The following is a 19,162-nucleotide window of genomic DNA, read 5'->3' on the forward strand; positions in this document are numbered from 1 at the left end:
TACCATTGGCTTAAGAGGTAGGGTAGCAAGCTAAGGTTTACCAATAAACATCTTGCATTTCTCACAATTAGAAACCCACTTATAGTAATCTTTAAACATGCCAGGCCAATAATAACATTGCCTCAAAATTTCAAATGTAGTGACAGTAGAAGAGAAGTGTCCTCTACATGCCTTATTATGAGAAGATGTTAACAATAGTACCTACAACTCCTTATCAAACATCTTTAAAAAATTTCATCAATTTCTCTCTCCTACAAGACATCATCATGAATCACATACTTCAAGATCTTTTTTTTTAGATCCCTCCTTTTCTTCACAGTCAATCCATTAGGGTATTCACCATATGTTAGAAAATAAGCAATTTTTGATAACCACGAATCCTGAAGACTTACCATAAGAACTTTTGGATTATCTTCTTCTTTTAATTGTTGATCTTCTTCCAAGGCTTTACAGAGTGCATCACCTCTCACAAGTTTGGTTGGCTTAATTTCTATATCATATTCTTGGAATTTTTCTATCCAAACTTCTCTATTACTACAACCAACCTCTTGTTGTGTCAAAATACTTTTTACTATAGAATTTGGCACATATATCACTAAATGAGAATGCAACACATAAAACATGGAATTTTTACGGGCTCTCACCACTGCATATACATGTTTGTCCATTTGTGAGTATCTTAGTTCTTGATTCTTCAATCATATACTTATAAAGGCAATTGGGCTTGTATTCATTCTTTGTTTGCCTACATCAATATGGCTGACATAGTATGTTCTTAGGCATAACAATAGATGATGAATTCATTAGTGTAGTCAGGATGGACAAGCACAAGGGATTTGGAAATATCAACTTTGATGTTTTCAAAAGCCTTATTTCCAACAACACTCCATTTGAAAGTCTTATTACCTTATATCATATCAACTATACATTTAACTATTTCTAAGAAATTAGGCACAAATCTCCTCAAGAATTTTACTTGGGCAAATAAGGATTTTACTCCAGTTTTTCTTAGTGGTAGACTTAATTGCTAAATGGATTTAACTCTATCTAGATCAATCTTCACTCCTTCTTGCAATAAAATATGACCAAGAAATTTACCTTTTGTTACACAAAATATTGATTTCTTTGGATTTAGTGAAACATCATTGTCTCTACATCTCTATAGCACACTTTGTAGGTCTTTAATATGATCTTTTCTCTTCTTGGAAAATACTGTCAAATCATCAAGGTATATGACAATGATTCTATCTTAAATCACCAAAAGCCAAATTCATGCCATGATGAAAGGTTGCACCTACATTATTAAGCCAAAATGCATCCTATTATAGGAAAAAGTACCCCATGGTGTGGTAAATGTAGTTTTGAATTGATCTACTTCATCTACTTGAATCTAATTATATCCTAAAAAACTATCTAACATGGACATCATTCTAATCTTGCAATAGTTTGTAAGAAATGATCCATATTAGGGAGTGCAAAATTATCTTTGAGAGAGGCTTGATTTAGGTTTCTAAAATCTACACAAATCCTTGTATCTCCATTCTTCTTCCTTACTAGCATAATATTAGTAACCTGGGTGGAGTGATCAATAGGATATATAATCCTAGCTTGCAATATTTTGTCAATCTCCTTGAAGATTGCTCCATCTATAAGGTTATAGTTTCTTTGTTTCTACCTAAATGGTGTTGCTTCTGGCTTAAGAGGGATTTCATGTTTAAATTTCCTATCCATAATTATTTTTAGGTCTTCATAGCTCCAAGAAAAATCATCTTGAAATTCAATGAGTATTTTGTTGATCTCTATCCTCTCTTTTTGTCTGTAATACTTTCCTATGTTTATCATTTTTTGATTGATTTTTATCCCTATATTGATTCCATCATATTCACCATAGGTTTTTCCTTTCTTATATCTTTCTATCTTAATCTATGCATCATGCCTATCAAAAAGTTTTCCAGGGGAATTTGATGAGGTGGAATTTTATTATCTTTCAATTGAATCATATCAGGCTCTATTTTCCTTTTGTCACTTGTCACTGGATCACCATTTGCATTAGTGCTTCTTTAAAAATATAAGCTTTCAAAAGGTTTAGCCCCTTAAATAAATTGTTGTATGTGTTTATCATCCTTAAACACCTACCAAGAATCTTCATTATCAGAGACATTGGGCCTGAATAGAACTTCTACTTTCTAGATTTGATCTTTGAAATCATGATGTCATAGGAGTAAAGATTAGAAAATGCCAAAGAATCAATTCTTGAATTGATTTCCCTTCATACTACTATAATTGAGAAAGCATTCAAACTCTCAATTTCATCCCACACCTTGTTATGATAGTTTCTCAATCTTGATTTCTTTACTGCATATTGATTTTTGACTTGTCTCACCACCAATGTTGCATCTCCTTGAGCTTTGAGTATCTTGACTCCTTTTTTTTTGTTAAAATTATACCAAGGAGAAGGGCTTCATACTCTATAATATTATCAGTATTTTTAAAATCTAACTTATATGCCAAACAAGTCATTTCTCCACTAAGTGATGTCAACACTACTCCTACAGGTGAACTAACATTAGCACAACTACCATCAAATTCCAAAGTCCACAACTGTCCATTATCAACCTACTTTGATTCTTCTTGAATTTCAGGGATGTCAAAAAATAACATATAATTACCAAACTACATTTCTTGATATAAAATTTGAGACCTAGGAGCATCTTATTTCAGGACAGTGAATTTTGCCTTTTCTTCTAGTTCTATTTTTTTTTCTCGTTCCCAATTAGAATAACAACATGGCACATGTCTAGTTTTATCTCTCCACCCATGTCTTTGTATAAACTTCTACTTAGGAGGATTCCATAACTTGCACGGATGTCTACCAATAGAATAGTGAGTTCAAGTCTTTTGGAATGGTAGGCAACAAGAGAAACAAGAGCATCTTTTGTCTATCCAAGAAAGGGTACTTTTTTTCCATCTATTGAGTAACAACAACCAAATGTTTTAGTTAGTAAAAGATCTAGAGCTTTAGTTGTAGATACAGGAATTACACTATCAAAAGCTCCTGATTTTATGATATAGTTACTCAACCTATTTCCATTGATAAAAAATGAAATGTAAGAAGGATATGGCTTTTGATTTGGAGAGGTATGCAAGACAATAGATTCTTTGTCTTGGAACAATTTAGGTAAGGTAGATTCTTCATCAACCAAAGCATTTCCACTAGTACTAGCTTTATTGTGATGATCAATATTAGCATTTATACTAACATGTCCTCCATCATTATTATTATGATAATTGATTAGGATTAGACTTCAAGTAATCTAGTGGAGATATCTGAATTCCTACCTCTTCATAGTATTGTATTATGTCAAAGAAATTAGATGACTTACCTTTGTGCTCCTTTTGTGAAGTTTAAGATATCATGCCATTATTTATTTGATGGTGCATGATTTTTGATAGGAACTAAATTGTTTTTTTTATTCTTATTCTACTAACCTCTAGTCATGACTATCAACTGAGGTCCATCTAGAGTTGCAAAACAATTACCTCCTATCTCTAAATCTGATTCACACTCCAAGGAAAAGTTTTTAGAATCACCATAAGGAGAATTATCATCCTCACTTTTAAGATATTAAACTATTTTTTGTTTATTTTCCACCATCTTGTTATATCTGATCATGTTAGCACATGTATCTCCATCATGATCTTCCCTTAAGTGAAAAGTGCACATATTTTCTCTCTTTGGAGAAGCCTCAATTGCTAATCTCTGTTGAATATGTGGTATTTGCAATGTTTTACCTCCATTTAAATGTCTGGAACTTTCTTGATGAGGTTGATGAAAAGAATGAACATGCCTATCCATCTATTTCTTTAATGAAATAGCCTCATTGGACAACTTTTGAAGCATGGACTCTATGATATTTAAAGTGTTAGTTGTATTACCTATGGTTCCATATTGAATTTCTCTTTTCCACTTATTAGAGGCTATCATGGCATCCTCCATCTCTACAGCTAGTGTTTGGGAAGCTTGTAAGTTTGCTACATTTTCTCTTCTAACTTGATATTGCATAGAGCTAATGTAGAAAGTCTTCTTATTATCATCTATTGGTGCACTTGAAGTAGGTATCCTCTTGATAAGTTTATTAAATTTCACATTAAAGTCTTTCATAGAAACTAATGGTTCCTTTTTTAATTTTTTCCAATTGTAACAACAATACTTGTGCATCTTTTGTACTTTTATAACATTCTTCAAACCTTTGTTTCATAGTATTCCAATCTATGATGCATCCTATAGGTAACCAATCAGCAACATTATCTACAAACATTCTAATAGCTGCATCCTCATGTTGAGGATTCACTACAACACAGGCTTTATGAAAAGAAATTAGGTGTTGTTTTGTAGAGATGCCATCACCATTAAATTTTGGAAATTCTTCCTTGATGCTCTTGGCAAATAATTACTAGCTACAAGGGCAAGAGTGTCAATTGCATTTCCATAAGGAAGTGCCATAACTATTGGTACAAAGATCTAGTTTGTCTAGAAAGTAACAAAAACTAGAAGTGAGTATCTTGGAGTTGCTTAGTCACAAATTCCCTTTCATATGCTCTTCCTCTTTTGTAAATATCTTCTAGAATAGGAAAGTTGGCCTTCTTAAGTTCCTCATATATTTAGTCAATTCTTCGTCTTTCCTTGGCACTCATGGTATACTTGGGATCCAAGATGTATCAAATATTTTGGAAATTGGTGTTTTGAGTTTACCTTAACCCTAGTGATCAAGGAAATTATACCAGTCTTCAACTTTAAATTAGCTTCTTCTCTCTAATAGGTCGAGGCTGTAAAACTAGTATTAGGTTCCTATGGAAAACACCTTTCTTCCACAAGCCCTTTCTTGCAACTCAAATATATATGGAATTAGACTGCAAACTAATGTGAAGGAAATTTCTTCATAGCTTTCATTTGAATCCTCCCTAATAAAGTTGCAAAAAACTATTGGTTAATAATTTGTTCTCCTATTAGATTTTATAACCTGACTCTTTCATACCCAATGTTTTGGAGAGACAAAAGGATGTTACCAAAAAATGGGTTAGTGTATGTGTTCTATCATTGGCCTTTGAATTGCAAGGTACAAATCCCTTATGACTTGCAATGATATGCAATGAATATGTCTTTATTAGATAAGAAGTTTTGATAGAATAAACTCTTAACCTGAGAGTAGTAAAGGATAATCAAATCATTTGTAATCACAAAAAATTTAGGAAAAATAGATTTGGACAACCTATTACACCCAATGGAATGACTATAGTAGATTATCTTGAGATTTTTGAGTCTTACCTCTATTCTAATTGCAGATTAACCATCTAAATGCAAAAGAGGAAAGGAAGAAGAAATGCAAATGAGGGCTAATGAGATTTTTTTAACTATTAGTCTTGAATGAAATAGAATCTAACAAGTTACTAATAGATTCATCCATATTTATCCTTTAATTCCCAAAGAAAGTATATAACATGCCATGAAACAAGCAAGAGGAGAAGAATCACATATGAAAAGGAAAATGGAATTACCTATGCTATAAATACCATATTGAAATGGAATCCACTTGGTTATCATAGAATCACATATAATTGTCCTTTAACTCTGAATGTAGAACTAATCTATGGGAAACAAAACATGAAAATAAAATTAGGTAAGTGGAATTATAGAGCTAATTCACCATCAAGTTTTCTGACCTTTGTATCATCAAAAGAGATTACATTTATAGTTTTCTATCATTTCTCACTTCTAGTAGAGCAACAATCATTCATTAGAAAGAAAATAAGAATAAAACATGAAAATATCTAATCTACGACATGGAAGGAATATGTGGCATCTTCTTCATCAATGATTCTTACTCTGTGACACTTAGAAAAACACATGATGTCTATTCATATTCATGCAACCTTACGAATCCTATAGAAATCATCATTTTCTTCATATTTCATTGTTTGGTGCCAAGTCCATATAATTCATATTATAATGGTCACTGCAGCTTTGAATTTCCATCATTCATCTGAAATCAACAGTCAATATTAAATCATGATAAACCTTTTTTGTTTTTCCCTTTACAATTTCCTCTATTCGTCCCTCTTTGTATATTTGTTGTATGCTCATTTTCTTTTTCATGCCACATCTTCACAACTATCATTCCTTTGATACCTTCATTCAATGTGATGATGCAACCAATTGATTTTTTCTTTTTCACTACCTTAACTCTAGGTTTCTTCCAACCACTCATAACTATGCAACGACCATTGATCTTTAAGACCTGATAGCTGTGATTAAATATCTTAACTCTCTTGTATTAGTTGCAATGTGGGTCCATCTTCCAATTGTTTACATTGTGTCAGACAGGTGACACTATTTCATTGCTAGAGAATTTGGTAACTGTAGAATATGACGTGCCCATGTAAATATGTGTCATTCTATTTTCTTTGTAGCATCTTCACAACTTGAAAAGATTTAACTATTCTTGAATTTTATCAAAATAATGAGATAATGCATTCCTTCAACTAGCTTACTTATTTGACTAGACCTTGCTTGCAACATCACAACTTTGACTTTGAGTTAACATTAACACCATTCAAACATGCAATTTGTAGATTTTCACATCCTAACTTCTTGTTACCTTGTGACTATTCAATGTTTGAATAGCTTGGGTTACTTTTTACAACTTCACCACTTTAAGTCCAAGTTACCTTCAACTAACTATGACCATCAAATCTTTAGCCTTTCACTTCTTTAATTTTTAGCCTTAACCATAGGTTTTTCTTAACCTTATGTGATGATGTGATTCCTTTATTTTTGCTCTATCACTGCCTTAACCGCAAGTTACCTCTAACCACTAGTGAACATGTGATGAGCATTGATATTTTAGATCTGATGGTGAAGAATGGAAGATCTTAACTCTTTTGTTCAATTTGCAATATGAACCCACTTGTTCCACATGTCTAGTCATCATTATGTCACTATAATTAATAATTGAGTAGCTTTAGAAAGAAACATAATGACAATCATGTATCTTCTTTTGATCTAATAGTTAATACGAAACTTAAAAGACCTTATGTTAAAAGCTTACAAATCTACATTTGTGTTCTCATGATCTACTCAGTATTAACTTTTTTTGAATTATGATCTTACAATACCCTTACCATCGTATAATTGAGAGCCCACATTTTCAGCTTCATGATGTTAAGATAACATACAACACTTATGATCTCTCAATAACATGATGTCACAATGTCATTGTAGAATCTTAACTTTGATTCTAAATGTTTCCAATCTTTTGACAAGCATCTCAACTTATGATCTGACAATGATACAAACCCATGATACGTGCATAGGATCTCAACTTAGATTTTGAAAGCTCCCAATCTTTTCACAATCATGACTTCTTATTTTCAAGTTTTATTATCATATGATAGTACGATCTTACAACCTCTTCATAACTTCTTAACTCTTTGACCTTATCCTTCTGATGATATGATGCACTTGACTATTCATGATCTGATGATGATGCAATCTTACAATTAGGCACAACATATTAACCTTTCAAACTTAGCTTCTTGATCATATGATATCTCCTAAAGCTTATGATCTTATGATAATTTGAATTCATGATCAGGCATAGCATCTCATCTTTTTACTTGAAGACTTTTGATCTCTTGACTAGGGCATCTTTGGTGTACCATTGTAACTCTTCACACTTTATGGTCTTATAATACTACAATCTTATGATTATTCAGAGCATCACTTGAAATGAAAGGAATGAGACCTAGCTGATTTGACTTTCAACTAGCCAATGGCATGCATTCTTTCATCAATTAGACTTTTTACTAACCCACACAGCTTGCTTTGATAGCATCTAAACCATCCATTCATTGAATCAATGATGCACATTTTCTTATTTGATAATAAAGTTTTCTTACTATTATTAGTAGCAAAAATTATTTTCTTTGCATTTTGATCTTGATCATTTGAAATTTTTTCCATGGAAAACTTTTACACACCATGAATCCTTGTCTTCAACATGATTAGGAAAAACGAAAGATGAATTGGTAGAATATCTAGACCTTCTTCTCATCAAGAAAATTCATAACAAACCCTCTGTTGGTGTTTGAAAATGTTACCTATTTCCAATTACCCTAATGAGAACAAGATGCATCTAGGGGCAGCTAACTCCCATTATCAACACATCCATTTAGACACCAGGCCAACTATAAGGCATGACCCTTCTTCTACTTCAGGCTCTGCAAAACCTAGGCGGGTAGACCTGTAGATTCTTTATATGGTACCAGTTGTCAAAGCATACACTGAATCTAATATGAAGCAGATAAAACCCTTATTTCTTCTATACTCAACCAGGAATCATAAGCATGAACTAGCTAAGAACATAACTCATGAAACTGGCAAGCTAAGTGTGGGTTAACATTGAGTAGCTTTCAACATAAAAGGGAAAATTGATTTAATATGTTGATATCAGCAAGACCCAAGTATGAGCAACAGAACTTAATGATCCTATCTCCGACTAGTGCCTTATCTATTGGGCAATTAAATGAATCATAACCATACATCTCCTGGAAACCTCAAACGTATCTCTACATTAAGATCCCTGATCTATCTTTCACCTTGTGAATAGACATCTGCTACAGAATGAATCTCATACTCAGAAAATCCTATCATGAAATCTGCAAACCCTGTGACAAATATCAAGCAATTACATGGTTCTTTGTTCCATAAGCAAGACATTTTAACCACATACATTTCAAAATGTAATGTGACCTAATTCATGCTCTTTGATCACAAATTAGAAGAAATAACAGAGCCATAATCAGGAGACAAGATTCAAACTGAACTTCAAACTTTTGCTGCACTTTATTTGTTTTCCTTGAAATCAAATACATGAAATGTACAGAAATTAACTCATAGATCACCTAACAGAAAAGAACTATCTGCATAAAACTTAAAATGTTGTTCAATACAAGAGAAAATGCTGAAGAATGGTTTCTCAGTGCAAAAACTGGAACCCTTTCAATGGAAGCAAGAAAGAAAGATATAGAAGAGAAAGAATTCCCGGATCTATTCTGAAGATGACAAGTGTCCGCTTGAAATTCAATCCTCTGTAACTGAATAACTTCTTCCTTCCATCTCCCATTCTGATTTGATTTTGTTTCATCATTAATCTGTAACAAACTTTGCAAAATATCTATGCCTAATGATGAAAACCCTTTACTTGTCAAAAATCTGATTTCCCCATGAAAAAGCTAGTGAAAATGAGTTTTTACTGAGTAAATCAGGACAAATTTGACCCTAACTGCATTTCCATTGCCTTCTACTGATATCCAGGTCATTATCTTGACAAAAAACAAATCTGAACTTCTTGGTATGAATATGGTTGCACTTTAGATACCTGATAGAAAATCTCGTGTAGCTCAAACTAACTGATACCTGTGCAAAAGCCGACTCCAGAATCGGAAAGTTCATCTTCTCCCGATTCCGACGATATATAACATCGCCTATTTTGCCTCCAGGAAACCCCAAAAAAATCATTTCAAAAATGACTCTTCTGACTGAAAGTTATGCCTGCCATTTGATTTTTTTATAAAATTTGAAAAATTCTGAAGTATATGTGGGCATTTTTAACAAAAAAAAATAATAAAATATTATTATTTTTAACTCTACAAATTTTCCTGACCCTTTGAATCTGTGGTCAACCTTGGTTTGACCGGTGCCACATGTCACTTGCTGATTGGTCTGCCTGATTTGCCCCATCCGCCACGTGTCGTCTTCTCGCTAACTCGCTATGTTAATTCTCACGCATCTTTTTCTTGGCGAGTTAGCGATGACCCTCCGATTTGGACACGTGTCGTCATCTCCTTGCATCCAAGTTTTGGGCGCCAACTCATCATTATTGCATGCTCGTTCAAAATATTTCCATTTGCGCACCAACTGGCAGTCCACGGCGGGCCCCTCCCCTCGAGCTCGTGCCTTCAAAAGGCTCCTGCCTCAATTCACATCTTATTAAGTGTGTTTGGGTATTTAAATACATAAAACATACCCACGTTTTATCAATGTGGGATAATTGTTTTTTATTGCTCATCGCCTTTTGTTTGACTGTGGTTGGAATCGGCTCCTTGTTCTTTTAAAATTTATTGGAACCTACAGCTCCTTTGTCAAGTTTTCCTCTGTATTGTATGTCATTAATAATAAGAGTGGGTAATATTGTGACATCACCACGAGATCCATGTCCAACCTGTTTATCTTGCTCAGCTTTCAAAATAGAGTTTTCAGTATCGGCAATGGGATCCCCCATGCACTTTTCTACCTTCTTCCTGTCCAGACCTAGAGATTTGATGACACTGTCTGCACATTCTTTGTTATATTTTTTGTCCTTCATTGGACACCTGATGCGGAAATCAGTAATGTAGTCCCACCAAACCCATGGTCTGCTATCCTCTTTAGCAACAGTAAAAACACACAGTTGTCTCAAATTTTTAGTCACCACATCTTTCCCATCATACCCCCGATTGAAGTCTTGTTCTGGATCAGGTGCACAGTATCTTCTGTTATTAATGCATTGAGCTTTGCATTGCTTGCTCACTACAAAGGCTTGAGGGCAGTACCAAGTGATATAGTGAGGAGTAAATTGTGTGTACCCATTTTTCTTAAGAATTTGAGCAGCTCCTTTGAAATTCTTTAAAAACTCCATCTGCATATCACACTTCAATCCACATTCATCATTGCTATTTTTCCACAACTCATACTCCACACGTTCATCTGTGTGTGGAACAGACTCTCTCCAGTCCAAATTAATATTGACCATATTCCTCTTACTAATAGCATCTTTCAGTTTGTCACCTAAATTCTTCTCAATGAGTGCAGAGGGAATAGTGATATTCTGTTCATAAGCTGAACCACCTTCACCAGGCAAATCCATAGTTATCAAAGATTCATCCTTGTCATCAGCCACAAGGACAGCCGCTGCCCCAGCATTCTGAGCATTCCAGACTTTCAAAGCAAAATAGCAATTTTACCATGCTGCAAATTTTTAGCCCATGACGAATCTCCAGTCAAAAGATTTTAATTGTCGAACATCCATACTTTAAAAATCCTGTAAGCAAACAATGTTAAAAAACATAAACTGGGCTCGGGTTCGGAATTATAAACTGGGTTATTGATCACTTGGGGTTTTGAAAACTAGGATATAAGTTCTTTTCCATGAAGAGAATATAAGTCCATGTTTTGGGCTCATGAGGAATCACAGGGCACATTTGGCGAATTTCCGAAAACAGGCACTTGGAAATTTTGACTAAGAAATGTGTCAAAAAGTAATTTTTTGGCAAATGTGCGGACATATGAAACTATGCAAATGGATTTTTCATGACTTGGGAACTGGCATACTTGAAGGATTTTTAGGAGACAACACAATGATATAATCCATTTAGGCTCACCAATCACGGGATGAGAGTTATAACGTGCCGAACAAGGATGTGAATCAATCTAGATGCCTTAGCCGTAACAAAACAATGCAAACTGGGTTTTTGATCATGTTAGCAAACTGATCAAATGGATTCGACATGATCTCAAAATTTGAACATATGAAGTATCTGACCCCTAGAACATAGTGCAAAAAGAATTTCCTCATTTGGATCAACTGGGTCAAAGATATCATCAGTCGAACAGGGCTTCCCAGAACTGTGAACAACTACACAAATGTACAAAACAGTAACCGACCAACTTTGAGGGGTTCGAAACCTAGTCAAACGAATTTGAAAAGACTTGAAAATTGAAACATAGGTTCTTTGTTATGGAAACTAAACACTCCCAAAGTGGCGGGTCATGACACATTCTTGGGTAAAAGATATTCAAATGCAAATTGGGCCTCTGGTCTCTATTTGACACTTTGGCAGAATTGCAAATTTTGACACTAGCTTAAAATGGCACTTCACAGAATGATTCAGGATGACAAAATAACATCGTGGAACACATGCATATGTCAAATGAAAGGTTTTAAGCCACTCAAACACCATCTAGGCCTCAAACCGACAACCAACTACATATGCATAATAGGCACTTTAGGGCATGATTTTTCAAAATTCACAATACATGACTCAAAATTTGACCATGAAAATTTTAGTCCCAACAGTGGCTCTGTCTTGGGATGTATGTCCCTTGCGGGCATGGCAAGATTTCAGATCTCTGGGAGAAGCAGACCACACATTTGAACAGCAAAACTTCTCTCGAACAGCTTATTGAAAGCAAGGAAACAACTACAACTACCAAGACTATGTACACACGATGGCGTCGGGCCACCGAACTTCAGCAGAATTATTTACCTCTGTCATAAACATGATTCTCATCTGAACTTTCATGAGGTAAATTGAATTATCTGCTCCTATCAGTCTCACCAATCAAATTATCATTCTGAATCAACTCATTTGGCAAAACTGAATCTAAACCTTGACTTTCACAATGCAAATAAAAACTATATTCATCTTCAACCGTTAGCTCATTATGAAAGTTCTGATCAGCATGCTCAAAAATATTAGACTGAAACTAAAAACCTTCTCTAACAAATGACTCATGCATGCTATCATTTTCGAATATGAAGGCTTCATATTCAACTTGGGGAAAGGGATCACACATACCTTGAAAATATGTTTCCTTATGCATAACCGGATGATATTCAAATGAACATTCTGACTTGTACTCACATATATCATCAATGTCAGAATCTGAAGCTAATCCACAACCTTCAAATGGTTCTTCACAATCAGCGAACAGATTAGTCTTTACATCAGAGAGTTCATCATAAAAATCATAACAAGGTATAGGTAGATTTTCAATAACCGTCTCATCAAACACCTTGTCATTTACCTCCTCAGATGCAACATAATCATTAGTTTCACTATCAAACTCGAAAGAAGAACATTCTGATCTCTCACAGCAGTAAGACAAAGTATCATCATTAAACTTATTCTCTGCTAAATTTGAAACTTCCATGTGTTCTTCAAAAAGAGGATTGATAACTCCATGCAAAGCGCCTTTGTAGACATTAGGACAAGTAATGTGCTGATCAACATCAAACTTCTCACCATATAACGGATTAGTGAAAACTTTAAAACCATTTCTAACATCACTGTCATGGACACTTTCAGCATATGAAGAAGAAAAATCAGAATCATATGAAGACTCAACATCCACTCCGTCAACAAAGCATGTAGAATACAAATCAAAGTTACTTTCCTTGTCTCCATATAGGTGATTACAATGTTTTGCAAGAAAATCATCATTTATCTTACCAATAGGTGTTGATGCATTAATCTTAGGATCAATCACGTACTGATCATCACTGCACTCATCCTCAAGACACTCTTCTACACAATTAGGTAATACGTCTTTATGGATAACCTCTTTGTCTTCATATTGTGTAGACACATTTTCTTCATAACTTTCAATCTCAAACTGGTTTACACAATTCTGAAATGGAAACTCAATTTCAGATTTAGAAATAGTACTCATACCTTTACTGACATACAAGCACTCACTTTCGTCATTGCTCTCTTCTTCCCAATCAGCATCTGATTCACATGAAGACGGATACACACTAGCACTATCCTCTTCTTGACTTGAGTAATAACTCTCATCATCAGCTTCATATGACACCTCTTGATAATACATTGGATCAGCAACATCATTATCACTTGGAAGACAACTCTCAGCTTTATCATACTCACATTGATATGATTGTCTTTCAACTTCAGATTTAATAACGTTCTCAACATGATACAATCTCTCAACGAGATAATTCATTTCTTGCCTATCCCATTGGTGAAGAGAATGCATCTCTACTGCTAAAATATTATCAACATATGAGCTTAGTTCTTCTGACTGTGACTGAGATACATATGATTTACATTCTTTATATTGTGTCATCTTGCCATGACATGTTGGATCAGCAATTTTACCTTTATCTCTTGATAGATTACTTCTGGTTTCTTCCTCCTCATACTGAGATGAATACCTTTCCTCTTCCTGATTTATTATGTTTTCAACATAATGCAAATTATCAAAGGGAAAATGAATGGCCGGATTTATACCTTGCATGGATGACTCATCAAGTGAATCAAATCTATCAGTTGCTGTTGTAATACCATAAACATGTGCATTCACTTCAGCAATAGTGGAATCATTTCTTTTTTGCAACAGAGAGATTTCATGTTCACATGTTTTTATTTTTGAATCTTCAACAAAACTATTTATAACAGCAAGAGTGCTTATTTGCTAATCTGAAATCGAACACTCCTTATGACATTGACTTGTGCTTTGCACCTCATATTTCCAGCCAATATTTCTAGAGAAGTGACTCCGGGTTAAGCCATATTTTATGTTATTCTCAATCTCTATAGCTGTCATGAATGCATGATGGAAAGTTCTAGGTTCCTTATCTCTCAACAGATAGTTCATCTTCCTATCAAAAGCACCGAGATAAACCACTAAACACATTTGATCATCCGATTTGTAACTTTCAGGAAATTCACTCAAAATCTTTGCAAATCTGATATTAAATTCAGGAACTAACTCACCATTCCTGATTTCAATTTTCAAAAACTTATCAAAATATTCAGAGATGCTTACTCTTTCCCCAAACTGCATCATGAAGGCTGATAGTAATTCATCCCAGGATGAAATTGAACATGCTGGTAAAAATGAAAACCAGTCCCTAGCATCATCCTCTAAAGTCTGAACAAACAATTTCATCTGAATGTCTTCATGAGCAATTTCAAAATCACCAACCAAGTCACTAAATAGCTGAACATGATGACTGGCTGAATTTTCATAGTTTCCACCAAACTTAGGCAAATACTGTCTGAGGTTACAAGGCATAGTATTTGGGAAACCATGGATACCATTAAAATTCAATGGCATATACCTCCTGGTAGAGATGGATCTAGGAACTTCACTAACAGGCTGCATACTAGATGATATGAAACTTGATATTCTTCAACTCAAGACTCATTCACCATTAAATACTTTCAGAATTCATAACTTGTAGCAAATTTTTCACAACCCTCTACCAAATGAACGCTTCAAATACACTTCACAACTTCAAAACAACAATTGAAACTCGTTCTAATGAAGTGCATAAAACTTATCAAATCATTCTCCTCTTCTTAGTGCTAAACCTTCACTTGATTGGAGAACACATATGTGGAACTCACTTTCATTGAAAAGAAATCATATGAAAGCATAAAATACCTCAAGTGTTGCTGCATGAAGCCACTGATCTGCTGATTGGCCTGGTGCTAATCTGAATTCTTTACACCACTGATCAAACCTTACAGAGTCGCCATCTCCTTGAGAAGAATTAAATGACATCACTGCTGTGATTCATCTTTATCATTACAAATTCTTACGACAACAAATCAAACAACACTTACTAGTCAGAAACTTATAATAGATCTCTCTTCTTGCTTGCAAATTCACCTAATTTTCAGATCTGCTTGATTCCACTGAAAACTCTTGAAAACAATTTATACATCACTGATCTACAATGATTTAGAGATCCTTTAAGTAGAGTCGCCACTCACTATTGTGAGAAAGATTTGAAACAATGATTTATAACATGGCAGATCTGAACTGACAATTCAACTTGAAAATTTTGAAAGTCACCAAACACCTTGAAGAGAGACACACTTTTGATCACAATTCTGACTCTGAAATTACAACAGCACTTTGAAAACAAGGTCCGGTTGAATTGATTGAAAATAAAACTTGAGGAGAGCACAATATGAACTCAACCAATAAGTCACTGTCGCAAGTGGATAAAACATACTGGGGTGCATGATGTGGAGTAAGAAAACTGGAAAGAACATCAAAGAACTTACTGCTGAAAAATTTTAATGCACTTCTCCTGCTGTATTGAATCTCGTCTTTTCAAATTCTCAAGGTTTCTCTTGAATCTGATCCAATACACTCCCCAGCAGAGACGCCATTTTGTTGGTGTTTGAAAATGTTACCTATTTCCAATTACCCTGATGAGAACAAGATGCATCTAGGGGCAGCTAACTCCCATTATCAACACATCCATTCAGACACCAGGCCAACTATAAGGCATGACCCTTCTTCTACTTCAGGCTCTGCAAAACCTAGGTGGGTAGACCTGTAGATTCTTTATATGGTACCAGTTGTCAAAGCATACACTGAATCTAATATGAAGCAGATAAAACCCTTATTTCTTCTATACTCAACCAGGAATCATAAGCATGAACTAGCTAAGAACATAACTCATGAAACTGGCAAGCTAAGTGTGGGTTAACATTGAGTAGCTTTCAACATAAAAGGGAAAATTGATTTAATATGTTGATATCAGCAAGACCCAAGTATGAGCAACAGAACTTAATGATCCTATCTCCGACCAGTGCCTTATCTATTGGGCAATTAAATGAATCATAACCATACATCTCCTGGAAACCTCAAACGTATCTCTACATTAAGATCCCTGATCTATCTTTCACCTTGTGAATAGACATCTGCTACAGAATGAATCTCATACTCAGAAAATCCTATCATGAAATTTGCAAACCCTGTGACAAATATCAAGCAATTACATGGTTCTTTGTTCCATAAGCAAGACATTTTAACCACATACATTTCAAAATGTAATGTAACCTAATTCATGCTCTTTGATCACAAATTAGAAGAAATAACAGAGCCATAATCAGGAGACAAGATTCAAACTGAACTTCAAACTTTTGCTGCACTTTATTTGTTTTCCTTGAAATCAAATACATGAAATGTACAGAAATTAACTCATAGATCACCTAACAGAAAAGAACTATCTGCATAAAACTTAAAATGTTGTTCAATACAAGAGAAAATGCTGAAGAATGGTTTCTCAGTGCAAAAACTGGAACCCTTTCAATGGAAGCAAGAAAGAAAGATATAGAAGAGAAAGAATTCCCGAATCTATTCTGAAGATGACAAGTGTCCACTTGAAATTCAATCCTCTGTAATTGAATAACTTCTTCCTTCCATCTCCCATTCTGATTTGATTTTGTTTCATCATTAATCTGTAACAAACTTTGCAAAATATCTATGCCTAATGATGAAAACCCTTTACTTGTCAAAAATCTGATTTCCCCATGAAAAAGCTAGTGAAAATGAGTTTTTACTGAGTAAATCAGGAAAAATTCGACCCTAACTACATTTCCATTGCCTTCTACTGATATCCAGGTCATTATCTTGACAAAAAACAAATCTGAACTTCTTGGTATGAATATGGTTGCACTTTAGATACCTGATAGAAAATCTCGTGTAGCTCAAACTGACTGATACCTGTGCAAAAGCCGACTCCAGAATCGAAAAGTTCATCTTCTCCCGATTCCGACGATATATAACATCGCCTATTTTGCCTCCAGGAAACCCCAAAAAAAATCATTTCAAAAATGACTCTTCTGACTGAAAGTTATGCTTGCCATTTGATTTTTTTATAAAATTTGAAAAATTCTGAAGTATATGTGGGCATTTTTAACAAAAAATAATAATAAAATATTATTATTTTTAACTCTACAAATTTTCCTGACCCTTTGAATCTGTGGTCAACCTTGGTTTGACCGGTGCCACATGTCACTTGCTGATTGGTCTGCCTGATTTGCCCCATCCGCCACGTGTCGTCTTCTCGCTAACTCGCTATGTTAATTCTCACGCATCTTTTGCTTGGCGAGTTAGCGACGACCCTCCGATTTGGACACGTGTCGTCATCTCCTTGCATCCAAGTTTTGGGCGCCAACTCATCATTATTGCATGCTCGTTCAAAATATTTCCATTTGCGCACCAACTGGCAGTCCACGGCGGGCCCCTCCCCTCGAGCTCGTGCCTTCAAAAGGCTCCTGCCTCAATTCACATCTTATTAAGTGTGTTTGGGTATTTAAATACATAAAACATACCCACGTTTTATCAATGTGGGATAATTGTTTTTTATTGCTCATCGCCTTTTGTTTGACTGTGGTTGGAATCGGCTCCTTGTTCTTTTAAAATTTATTGGAACCTACAGCTCCTTTGTCAAGTTTTCCTCTGTATTGTATGTCATTAATAATAAGAGTGGGTAATATTGTGACATCACCACGAGATCCATGTCCAACCTGTTTATCTTGCTCAGCTTTCAAAATAGAGTTTTCAGTATCGGCAATGGGATCCCCCATGCACTTTTCTACCTTCTTCCTGTCCAGACCTAGAGATTTGATGACACTGTCTGCACATTCTTTGTTATATTTTTTGTCCTTCATTGGACACCTGATGCGGAAATCAGTAACGTAGTCCCACCAAACCCATGGTCTGCTATCCTCTTTAGCAACAGTAAAAACACACAGTTGTCTCAAATTTTCAGTCACCACATCTTTCCCATCATACCCCCGATTGAAGTCTTGTTCTGGATCAGGTGCACAGTATCTTCTGTTATTAATGCATTGAGCTTTGCATTGCTTGCTCACTACAAAGGCTTGAGGGCAGTACCAAGTGATATAGTGAGGAGTAAATTGTGTGTACCCATTTTTCTTAAGAATTTGAGCAGCTCCTTTGAAATTCTTTAAAAACTCCATCTTCATATCACACTTCAATCCACATTCATCATTGCTATTTTTCCACAACTCATACTCCACACGTTCATCTGTGTGTGGAACAGACTCTCTCCAGTCCAAATTAATATTGACCATATTCCTCTTACTAATAGCATCTTTCAGTTTGTCACCTAAATTCTTCTCAATGAGTGCAGAGGGAATAGTGATATTCTGTTCATAAGCTGAACCACCTTCACCAGGCAAATCCATAGTTATCAAAGATTCATCCTTGTCATCAGCCACAAGGACAGCCGCTGCCCCAGCATTATGAGCATTCCAGACTTTCAAAGCAAAATAGCAATTTTACCATGCTGCAAATTTTTAGCCCATGACGAATCTCCAGTCAAAAGATTTTAATTGTCGAACATCCATACTTTAAAAATCCTGTAAGCAAACAATGTTAAAAAACATAAACTGGGCTCGGGTTCGGAATTATAAACTGGGTTATTGATCACTTGGGGTTTTGAAAACTAGGATATAAGTTCTTTGCCATGAAGAGAATATAAGTCCATGTTTT

At 34.9% G+C, this 19,162-nt stretch overlaps 2 pseudogenes; both read right to left on the reverse strand.

Annotated features, from left to right (window-relative positions):
• Positions 1–9,820: 9,820 nt before the first annotated feature.
• LOC149539460 (vacuolar-sorting receptor 1 pseudogene) lies at positions 9,821–11,051 on the reverse strand (annotated as a pseudogene).
• Positions 11,052–18,060: 7,009 nt separating this feature from the next.
• On the reverse strand, positions 18,061–18,942 carry LOC149539461 (vacuolar-sorting receptor 1 pseudogene; annotated as a pseudogene).
• Between the last annotated feature and the right edge of the window lie 220 nt (positions 18,943–19,162).

Source organism: Cupressus sempervirens, chromosome 9, assembly GCF_028749045.1.
Source record: "Cupressus sempervirens isolate cs-2001-9-10 chromosome 9, ASM2874904v1, whole genome shotgun sequence".
Lineage (NCBI taxonomy): Eukaryota > Viridiplantae > Streptophyta > Pinopsida > Cupressales > Cupressaceae > Cupressus > Cupressus sempervirens.